Source organism: Cibotium barometz, chromosome 1 (genome assembly GCF_041138505.1).
Source record: "Cibotium barometz isolate CiBa-2024 chromosome 1, ASM4113850v1, whole genome shotgun sequence".
Taxonomy (NCBI): Eukaryota; Viridiplantae; Streptophyta; class Polypodiopsida; order Cyatheales; family Cibotiaceae; genus Cibotium; species Cibotium barometz.
In genome coordinates, this window is record NC_141046.1 from 23,566,557 (window position 1) to 23,579,365 (window position 12,809).

The following is a 12,809-nucleotide window of genomic DNA, read 5'->3' on the forward strand; positions in this document are numbered from 1 at the left end:
AGTGTAATGGACCTTATTTACACCTTAATCCAATTATAACTAAATTTAGGGGCCATTTAGAACAAGCATTTTATTCACACTTTAATCCAATTATAACTAAATCTAGGGGCGCAGACAATAGCCCACCCATGGAGGTGGCATAGCCCATCCATGGAGGGGGCATGTCCTCCTACTCTCTGGAGGATGTGGGCTCGATTCCTTTTTTTTTGGGAAATATATATTATATTATATAAGGGCTATTACATCATGATTCTCAAGGGGTGATGTGAAAAAACAAGTGTGTGATATGTGTGATGTATCTCCTCAATATATATATATATATATATATATATATATATATATATATATATATACATATGTCTGATACATCACACATATCAAAATATATATATATATATTGAGGAGATACATCACACATATCACACACACTTGTTTTTTCACATCACCCCTTGAGAATCATGATGTAATAGCCCTTATATAATATAATATAATATATCATGATGAAAGTTTGAGGAAGTATTTTTGTTTCTCCTATCAATTTCATAAAACTTTTTTGAAATTTGAACAACTCATGGGCTAAGGTGAACTTATCTTTTTCCAAAGCATATCTCCTCAAAAATATTTATATACTACCAAATTTTGAAATTTTTGAGGAAGTATTTATGTTTCTCCCATCAATTTGAGAAAGGCGTTTTTGAAATTTGAACAAGTTCCAGGTTTAGCTAAACTTATCTTTTTCCGAACCGTAGTTGGTACTTTTGAGGGCATCCAATGCATATTCTTATTAAAGACTAGGGAGTTCTAACTTCTACTAACAAGTTACCAAATGTATTTATTCTAAAGGCTAGGGAATTCTCACTTCTACTAAAAACCAATTCTCAAATGTATTTATTCTAAGGAGTTATCATCCATTACCAAATGTATGTATTCTTTAAGCTCGCCAAAAATGTTTAGCAAAAGTTAAATATACAGTGTATTGTCCTTTTTATAAAATGGGTAATGGCAACTCATACAATGCATCCTTTCATCCAAAATGGGTAACAGCAACTCTTATACAATGCATCCTTTCATCTAAAATGAGTAACAACAACTCTTATAGAATGCATCCTTTCATCTAAAATGGGTAATGGCAACTCTTATACAATTCATCTTTTTTATAAAATGGGTAATCGCACCTCTTATACAATGCATCCTTTCATCTAAAAGTGATTATACAATGTACTTTCCTTTTTATAAAATGGGTAATATTAGCTCTTGTACAATGCATCCTTTCATCTAAAAGGCATGTAAATATTAATATATGTGCTCATCTAAAAGGCTCATCTAAAATGTGAGGCCCCTACCCCTTACAGACACTCAAAACAACTACAACAGAGCCTTGCTAATGTGAGCTATTCCAATAGCTTCTCCTCACTGCCACACTATCCTAATGTGAGCCATTACAGCAGCTTCTCTTATAACTGTAGACTTCGCACTAGGAAATGCATATGATTCCTCCATGGAAGTGTCCCTCCATAATTCTCATGAATAGAAGTCATATCAGCGAGCAACTGATTGCCGATGTCCTATCCCTTAATCATGGAGCAGACATTTCTACTCGAATTCTACTTCTTCTAGAATAAAAATCCCATTTTTTACCCAAATTTACTAAGTTTTTTAAACAATTTTTGTGTTTCATTTGGAAAGCACCTATTTATTCAGTCCACCTTACCTCTTGCTTTCTAGTGGTGTATCCAATTTTTACTTTAACCAAATCCATTAGCACAGCCTAAACCCCATCTGATCCTAATGGATCTAGCCTACTTCCCTCCACTGGGCCTACGGAGCCAGTGTAAACTCATACACCCATAATTGATACTCCTTATTCATTATGCACACACACCTTAATAGAAAACAAGATGCAAGATAGAGTTCACGCATGCACCTTGTGGCAAACATTTCTTTTCTAATTCATAACTTTAAAAATTTAACTCAAACAATATTATTCAAATACAATATCATTGTATAATCCATCATATCTCCTAGCACCGCGTCTATGATCCTCAGACCAAGGGAGTATGAACTACTAAACCTAAACACTCTAAACCACTATGCCATCTAGTGAAGAGCCCATAAGTCTCAGCTTAGATCCTGTAGTCATGTAAAAATATCCACAACAACTGCTTCTGACAGCTACACCACACCAAAGGCAAGAATGCTCCAACCAACCATATGAATAGGGGACCAAAAGACTAACACACGGGTCACACATCGCACATACTCATTGCCCAATACAACGAGAGTCGTCCCTTGTCCATGACAAAAGATGTGTAAGGAGGAGCACACCCACATTCACCAAGATGAGTCAAGGTCTCACACGACCGTCTTTGTGACACGATTCACCACTCGAATGATATCTGCTTGGCACAAGATAAGCTTGTGTGGTACCTTCACAAGCTTCACAAAAGATAGTATTCCATTAAACAGTATCCCATCAAATAGTATCCAAGCAATGTATAAACATGATCAGCATCATGCATACATTGTGAAATGGGGTAAACCATCGTAAGCTCCGATGAGATAATCTCGGCCCTCCATCAAATCTTTGAATGCATTCTAATCTAATGAGTCATGGTTTATTCGAACTTCTAGAATCTGTTCTTCCCTTAAACCATAAGGTCTCTAAGGCTCATATCTACTAGAGTTGTGACTCAATATTTTTTAATCTATTCTCTCAAATAATTGTTACTTCAAGATCACAACTAGACCCTAAGTTCTATTTAAAAGATCATATTTGTAGCTATAATCTAAGGTTTTCATTAACAGAGGTCCAAATCGCTTCAACACATGACCTTCGATCTAGGATCAGAGCATTACTAGTTCTTAAGAGTGTAAGATTCAAGACCAATATGCTCTTCTACTCTCATCTTAACACAGGTCCATATCGCTTCAACACATGACCTTCGATCTCCGATCAGAACATTACTAGTTCTTAAGAGTAAGATTCAAGACCAATATCCTCTTGTCCTCTCATCTTGGGGTTCCCAAATTTTAAATCATCTCTTAACTACACTCTAACTCACATTCTCTCACTATAATATTCCCACTTCTCTCTAGAATAAGGATTGATCATTCTAATAATTCCAAGGGTTCAAGATTAAGGGTTATCAACCTTCCATCATAAAGATCATCAAATTGACCTCAAGGTTACAAATTAACCCTTACACCATGTACATCTAGCATCTTCTCTTTCTAAAATAGGTTCTACTCTTAATCCTTTAGGAATTCTATCTCCCTACCTTGGATTAACATTTTAACAAAGAAATTTCAATATAGGTTAAGACTTACTTCTATATTTATCTATGAGGTCCTTCTTTCTACCTTCTCTCTCTAGAAAGATCCTATATCTCTCTAGATTTTAAGCTATCCATGTAACCAATGATTGGGGGTCAAATTCCTAAAATTTTTCCTAACCTATGATTTTATCACTATACGTTTATGCTGATTTTTCTACTTTATCTCTCTACAAACTAGGCCTTTCTCTTTCTATTTGAGTATTGGTTTATTTGCCTAATCTTTACAAATAACTTCCTAAAATTTTTCCTACTTTCTAGGGTATCGAACAAAAACCTTCCCTAGGGTCAAGTGAATGCACATTCAAGTGTACTTGTGTAACCTTGTGCACAATTTAATCACCTTAGGCTAAAATCTATTTAAGGTTTCATTTCAAAATCTTAACATAAGGGTCACTAAAAAATATTAGATCTAAGTTATAATATTATCCTATAGTGAGCCTATAGATTTATTCATCCAAAACTAATCTAAGGTGGAACCTTGGGAGGGGAAGGGAAAGCCAATTCCTAAGGTTTATTGCATTTATTTAATGCAATAAATTAGCAATGCAAGGATCATAGTAATGTAATAGATCATTTTCAAAGCTTTTCTCCATAGCCTATGGTTGATTGTACACACCTTACTGTATGAGTATTGATTTGGGGAATTAAGGGTCTCTAAGGTTGAAAAGGATATGCCTATTTGATTTAAGCAATGTTTCTGCTTACTATAAAGCTAAAATGTAAACAAAAGAATGAAATTGAAATACAAGGGTTCAATTGAACAAAAATTAACATATGTACTTCATTTTTTCCAAAAATACAAACAAGGCTTAAATCACCTACTTGTAAATGTGTCCAAGCTTGATGTATGGGTGTTGTAGGGTGTAGAGAAGGCCTCCAAATCCACGAAAAACTCCACGCCTATTTCTTCCTTGGAAACAGTGCCTCCTCAAGCCAAAAAGTGATATAGACAAGCTAGTTTGACTACTTTATAAGGTACTATAACATGTAAGGGGGTGTAAGGTAGTACTGTAAGGGAGTTTGACCAAAATACTAACATCTAGGCTCCAAGAAGGAGGCATGTGAAAAATGAAGACATGGGGGAAGCACACCCTATGTGTAGATAGCCCATATATGGTATAACACACTATATATGGACATTAGTTCACTACTACAACTCAAGAAAATGGAGGCTAGAGGTGACAATTTGAGTTGAACTAATTGAATTTGGTAGGCTACGGTGGGCTACACTAAGGTTTTGACTCATGCATGAGCCATCATGCACTAATGCAACTAAGAGAAGGGAGCCCGACAGCACCCACACAATACCATTTGTCAAATACCACTAGCAAATACCATTACCTAAAACCATTTACAAGTTTACCACTTACCACTCATCCTATATCCACTAAGGTTTCTAGTAAACCATGGTTTTTGGACCTTAACCATTTAACCTTTAATTTATGTGCACACATTAGACCCTTTTGACTAATTATTCCTCTATGGTGCTAACCTCATTATTTATGATCATATACATGACCTTAGAGTTATTCCTATACTTCAGACTTAAATATGGACTCAAATTGTACAAATTCCCTTAGGGTCAGGGTGCTCATCACACACGTGCACACATGGGCATAAATTTTTGACCTAAATTCAATTTTCTTTCCATGGGAACCTTAGACAAATTAATCGAATTAATTTTAATAAGAAATGGGCTCTTAAATTAATTATTTTTTCTCATAAATTCTCTAAACCATCCAATTCTAATTTACACATTTTACAATATTTACATGCGCACACACATGTGCTCCCCTAAGCCTTATATATATATATATATATATATATATATATATATATATATATATATATATATATATATATGTATGTGTATGTGTATGTGTATGTGTATGTGTATGTATATGTATATGTATATGTATACATATACATATACATATATACATATACATATACATATACATATACATATACATATATATATATGTATATGTATATATATATATATATATATATATATATATATATATATATATATATATGTATATATGTATGTATATGTATATGTGTGTGTATGTGTGTGTATACATATATATATGTACATATATATATAGATATATATATATATATATATATATATATATATATATATATATATATATGTATGTATATATATATGTATGTATATATATATATATGTATATATATATGTATGTATGTATGTATGTATGTATATGCATAAATATATATAAATTATTTATGCATGCAAGCCTTAATATTTGTTGAAATATACAAGTGAATAGGGTGTGTGGCGGGAACAAGCCCTTGGTTAGAGGCTGTAAAAGAGAATCTGTAAATGTGAGAGAACCTGTGAAAAGGTGAGAAGAATCTACTGGGAGAGAATAAAGGGTAGCATGAGAAGATTTAGGAAGTGTGGAGATATTCTGGGAGAGTGAAGAGGTGGAGAGAATCAAGCAAAAGAGGTGGAGTGAATCAAGGAGAAATCAATGGGATTAGATGCTTGGATGTAAACACTATAAATTGAGGCATTGGCCTAATGAGAATTTGCTGGTTTTTGATTATCCATGCCTACATTAAGCTATTTGTTAATTACTCACTAATCACTTCTTAACTATTTGCTAATCACTTTGTTAATGATGTTGATTCTAGTATTTGATCCACCATAACTCATCACATTGCTGTAATTTCAACATGGTATCAGAGCCATGCCTAGAATCCATCAAGTTTATGAGCCCATTATCTGGTTAATTAGGATTAGTAGATAATTAAAAAATAATCAAATTTTTAGTTATTTTTCAACTCACCTCTGTACCCCCAGCTGGTGGAGGAGCTCTATCTCTTTGCACACTCAACCATTGCCCAATCCCTTTTAGGTTCTCATAGTAGACTCAAGGGGCTACACACAGCTCAAGGGATTTGAGCCAATTCAGCGCAGAACGCCGACGGTAGCCCGATTTGTAAGCGCGTTTTTTCTGAGGAAATTTAACATTTCAACTGCTCCAAATCAAATTGGTCTAATTCCTCATAGCTCTAGGGTTTTCAACTATGCTCTACAAGGTGGTGAAGTCAGAATTCAATTTGATCAAGTCTACAATGAGATCCAAGCTCTTCATCAAATCTGTAGGTGACTTTGGTAAAACAGAGATTAAGCATTCAATATTTGGTCAAATCTTGTGTTTATTGGCTTAATCCTCTACTAGACTCATTGCTATTGATGGCCTTGAAAGCATTTGAGCTCATTTGAAGTCTAAGGCCCCAGATCTGGACTCCCCACATACTCTGTTTTTTACACACAAAACTTAGGATTAATTTGCTAATCAGTGATTAATCAATGCTAATCACTATATTTTGGTGCAATTGAGGGTTCAAATTATCCATTAGGTATCTGATACAGATCTCTATAACTTCAGATTGCAATTCGGAGTTGGTTTGATACTTCAACCATTCCGTACAAATTGGTTACCCTTGATTTAATGTAATTTCTAAATTATGCTGATAAAATTGTGGTAATCATCATTTTGCATTTAACCCTTGGTTAATGCCTGTAAATCTCACTCAAATTCAAGATTGCCAGAGTTGCATTTGGGAATGTGCATAAGAATGAACGCTATACGCATTATGTATTGGGCACATTACATCAGTGTAAAAATGGGATCAGACACTGCCCTTGTCCAAAATAAGGCAAGAGGTAAGACCTCCCGCATAGATTTGGGTTTGCATTGCATAATGACACAAGATAAACATCAAAAACCCAAAGGAACTGTCAGCAAAACATTTAAACATGTTACTTACATGGAGCAAGAAGACCTGACGGACAAGCTCATGGCCCCAGCCATGAAAGAAGAAGAACATCTCTTTCCAAGAGGAAGATCCACACCAAGAAGATCTAAAGGATGCATTGAAAGAAGACATGGACACAAGAAGAGAAGCTGCCACAAGAAGATTGAAAGAAGAAGAAGACATGGACGCATGAAGAGAAGTTGCCACGACAAGAAGACTGAAGGCAAGAGAAGATGTGAGGCTCCAAAGAGAGAGGAGCCATGTGAAAATCTCTGAGAGAGAGAGAGAGAGAGAGAGAGAGAGAGAGAGAGAGAGAGAGAGACCCCACAACCCAATGTAACCTACCCCAACAAAGTAAAACCACCTCCGAGTCACCGATGATGTAGGCCACGTGGTAGATGTATGTGTGAGCACTTTAGTCAAGGTCACACGGGCGCTTGTAGTAAGCCTTGGATACATACATAGAGAGAGAGAGTGTCAAGGACTATGAGTTTAGGGACTTGAGACACTGGTCGCAGGCTATCAAGTAAGAGAAAAACTTGGTATAGGGTCTAGGTGTGCTAAGTTAACTTGAGGGGAGGTGTGCTAGACACTGGTCGTCGGTAGACTATCAAGTAAGAGAGAAACTTGGTATAGGGTCCAGGTGTGCTAGGAGTATTCACTTGAGGGGAGGTGTTGAAATATACAAGTGAATAGGGTGTGTGCGGGAACAAGCCCTTGGTTAGAGGCTATAAAAGAGAATCTGTAAATGTGAGAGAACCTGTGAAAAGGTGAGAAGAATCTACTAGGAGAGAATAAAGGGTAGCATGAGAAGATTTAGGAAGTGTGGAGATATTCTGGGAAAAATGAAGAGGTGGAGAGAATCAAGCAAAAGAGGTGGAGTGAATCAAGGAGAAATCAATGGGATTAGATGCTTGGATGTAAACACTATAAATTGAGGCATTGGCCTAATGAGAATTTGCTGGTTTTTGATTATCCATGCCTACATTAAGCTATTTGTTAATTACTCACTAATCACATCTTAATCATTTACTAATCACTTTGTTAATGATGTTGATTCTAGTATTTGATCCACCATAGCTCATCACATTGTTGTAATTTCAACAATATTTAGGGTCAAAACTAATGTTCTCGGGTTAATATAATTTTTTCTAATGCTTTTACCAAACTAAGAGTAATTTTTCCATACGTACACCTTATTTTTTCACATGCACAATTTTACCTATTTTAAGCCAAAATTTCCTTTCCTAACAATTTTCTTTTACGAGGTTAGGAGGGATCTTACATAAAAGGCATGTAAATATTAAAATATGTACTCACCCAAACTTTGATGTTACCCTTATCTTCCAAGCCTCCTCCATCAATTCCTTTGCTTGTTTTGTGTGTCCATGTAACAGAAGACCTCAAAGAATCTGCCCCCCTATTGTATGCAAGCTAAGACCTCGGAGAATCCACTCCCCTACAAGTACATAAAGAGAAAGCCTATGTTTAACAAAGAGTTGTGTATCCTCATAGCCTTGAAAGGCGAAGAGAATGAAATGAATAAAAATATATTATTGCATGGCAGGAGGTGCTATGGGACCTCTAGTGGTAGCCCCAAAGCTATATATAAGTAGTCTGCATCTACAAGGAAGGAGAGTAATGTGAAACAAGTTTGATAGATATCGACATGTCAAAGCCTAGACCTTAGTCTCCTTGACTAGCTCGGAATCTTGGTAATCCATAAGTTGCTATTAAAAATCAAGAATGGTGGCAAGGTATGTACCAAGGATAGTAAGAGTCCTTTTACTAACCCAAACAAGCTATTTATTACAAGTCGTAATATACATAAAGGAGCTAGGAGGATTGTGTTCCCTAATGAGAAAGTAAGATGGACATGTGAGTGCAACATGTTCTTCATCTCCTTGGCATATGTAGGTGACATGTAGTGCACATATGAGGGCTTGTTGACATCCCCCCATAAGATCCAGCCTCAATGCTCAATTGTGCGAATACATGAAGGAGCTAGTAAAACAATGCACCCTAATGAGAAAGGAAGGTGGGTATGTGAGTGCAACATGTTCGTCATCTCCTTGGCATACGTAGGTGACATAGAGTGCACATACAAGGGCTTGTTGATAGCCTCCCATAAGATCCAGCCTGAATGCCCAATCATGTGATTGAGTGTAGAGAAATATGGTTGCTTTCAATGTTAATGCAGCATGGGTACACGGGATGTGTGGTTGAATGTGGTTGTGTTCTTGTGGCACATGCTCATACCAGCATGGGTACACGGATGTGTGGTTGAATGTGGCTATGTTCTTGTGTGCACATGGTCCCATAATTGGGGTGGTATATGTTTAATAGTACTTGAATTTGGATCGTCTAAATTTGTGCCTTTTTTATCCCTTTAGGAACAAGATCTAGGAACCTATCCTCATGTAAAGTTCCATCCTACTAGTGTTGTTTGCTTTTGATGATGCATTGGTTTTTGGAGCCTTCTTCCCAAGCCATCGTAGATTCATCTTTAGCTCTTGTGAATTTTCTTATCACACACACTCGCCCAAGTTGTAGATTTGTCGATTTGGACATCATTGCTTCATAGTTAGATTATACATACTTTTGGTGTCTGCGTCTTTGTTGCTATTTGATGTAGAATTATAGAGGCAACTCATGTTAACCCAAAAATGGATTAAGGACATCTTAATTTTTCAATGGGGGGATGTAAGATCCCTCCTTTGAATCCCTCAACAGGTATGATTACATTCCTTTGTTTACCTATTAAGAATCTAGAGAAGATCACCTTGGAGAGAGAAAATTTGAGCTTTGGAAATTTATATAAATAGAAAGCTTTCTTTTGGTCCCTAGAACTTTGAATGACTATCAAATCGCTGAGTGGGTGCCAAACAAGTGAAAATTTTAAAGTTCAAGTATGTAGTAGGAATCATCTAGGTGTGCAGGGCTCTTAGTAGTAGACCACTGAAAGTTATTTTGAGTCATGTAAGCTATTGAATGTGTCACTTTTATACCATGGAAATTATTAGAAAAATCAAAATGAGAAAAGCATTTCATTTTGCCCTATAGAAAGTTAGAGAAGAGAAAATAATCTAGAGAGAGAAAGTTCTGCCTAGAAAAAGTGTTTGAAGGAAAAATTTCTACTTAGTCCCTATAGCTCATATATGAAAAAATATCTTAGTTTGAACTTTGCATGAATCAGATGCTTAGAAAACAAGTTGGTTACACCACCTCAAAGTAAGCTGGTGGTGCACAAGTTTAGAAAATGGTCATCTGAAACCAAATTGGGTCATGTAACATACCAAAATTGATTGGTTGAATATTTTAAGACTAATGGGAACATAAAATTGGGTAAATGAGACCCTGGGCATGTACATGTAGTTGTAGGGTCAGGAATTAGTTTTTTAGTGTAAACGAGCAATGAACGCATGCCTGCCCAAGGGTCACTGAAAGGGTCTACCCCTAAAAAGTCCTAAAAGTAGTCATAAGAGGTGAAAAATAACTTGTGTGATTCAAATGGACAGGAGGCCATGCGATCGAGTTTATTACTCAAATAAAAAAATAAATTTGAGATTTGACACATGCAAAGCTTTCATGGTTATATATACAACCCATTCCTTTGTATTTTCCACCTTTTCCTCCTCATTTTCCACACAATTGTTGCAAGCTTTATCCTCTTTCCATCAACCTCCTCTAGCCCATTTGAAGGTAAGCCACATTTGAAGCATTGCTAAACCCTTTCTATTCTTGAAGCATTCATATTGTTGCTAAACCCTTTCCATCATTGCTAAACCCTTTCCATTGTTGTTTCAACCTAATCGAGATGATTAGTGAATCAAATCTCACTCCCATGAAATGAAAAATGTTAAAAATTGGCCTTCTCTCTTGCTCATATGAGTGCCCACACACATGGGGAGTGGCTTGGCATGGAATTTAAGTGTTTAATAATCATATTAAACTTGTGAATGATGCCTACTTGAGGCTTAATGACCCACCCCATGGGTGATGGCGAGCCTCCAAAATATGTTCATATTTCTCTCTTTTTACATATTTAATCATGCTCTAATCAAGTTTAATATTTCATGAGGTGCTGCTTGTATTGTGCCATTGGGATTTAGACAGGCTCATGAATGGATTTCTATTAGGCTAGAACCTCCATTTACATGCTTGTATGATGTTCAAGTGAGTATGAAGGTTTCATGGAAATCTTTTTAGGTGACTAATCATGTTGCTAATCCAATAGATGGGTTTATTTTTTTAACATTTTGGTGGAACCAAGCTTTTGGGTAGCTAATCTCATGATTTGTGTAGATTCTCATTAATTATCTTATTACTAATCATATTTACGCTTATATTCATTAATATTAGTGATTTTAAATCTAGATTAGTGATGTGTTATCTAGATTAGTGAATATTACTTGCTAATCTAGTTTTTTTAAAGGAGATTTAGCTTATTGCCTAATCTTATCTTATTAATAAGCAAGTTTTTGTGACTAAGCTATCACATATAGGGATTAGTGATGATTAATCTCTCATTAAGTTTATCTAGCCCTGTTGATAGGTGTAGTTAACCATGTACTTAAGGTTATGCTTATGTGTTTATACTAACCTAGATTAGTGTTGTCTATTTGAAATTAAGCATAAGAAATCATGTTTTCTTTTGATTGAAATTGACAAACCATACGCATAAGTGTATGCTTATGCAATGGGGTTTATCTAACCTTTAGATTAACATGACCAATGTTATGCTAATCCAACCTTTATATAATGTCTAACCTTTAGATTAGTATGAACAATGTTATGCTTATGCCTTGGATTTAACTAACCATTTTGGATTATCCCACACACTTGAGTTTATATTTATGTTAATCTAATCTTATATTAACCCTCACTTGAGATTATGGCTATGCATTCATGTTAGTGATGCTAACTTTTCATTTGAGATTAGCTTTATGTGTTCTAGATTAGCATGGCAACCATGCACTTAAGGTTGTGTGTAAATTGTACTTAAGGTTGTCTAAATTATTCTTAAGGACAAGAACATGTATTCATCTTGAAAACTAGTACTTTTGGGTATTTTTTGCACTGAAGGTTGTGTAAAATGTACTTAAGGACAAGCACAAGTATCCATCTCACAAACTAGTACTTTTGGGCTTTTTATACATATACTTTCACTAAGATTTGGTGATCACATTTAGAAAATCTACTTGGTTTATGTTAATCCATGGTATTGGTTTATGATAAGATTAGGAATTGTTAAGGTTAGGCTTATGCTAAGTTTAGAGATTCTTCTAATCAAGTTTAGAGGAAGGATGGTTTATGATAAGATTAGGAATTGTTAATCAAGGTTAGGCTTATGCTAAGTTCAAAGATTCTTATAATTAAGTTTAGAGGAAGGATGGTTTATGATAAGATTAGGAATTATTAATCAAGGTTAGGATTATGCTAAGTTTAGAGATTCTTCTAATTAAGTTTAGAGGAAGGATGGTTTATGCTAAGATTAAGGGCTTTTTTAATTTATGTTTAGATCTATTAAGGTTGATCTACGTTGTGATTTAGCATTGACTAATTTTGTTAGAAGGTTAGTCTCTATTTAGAAGAAGATAACGTGATTTGGATAGCATATTTATGACTAAGATAATCTAAGGCATAAAAAAATACAATACTATGCTTAAGATAGTT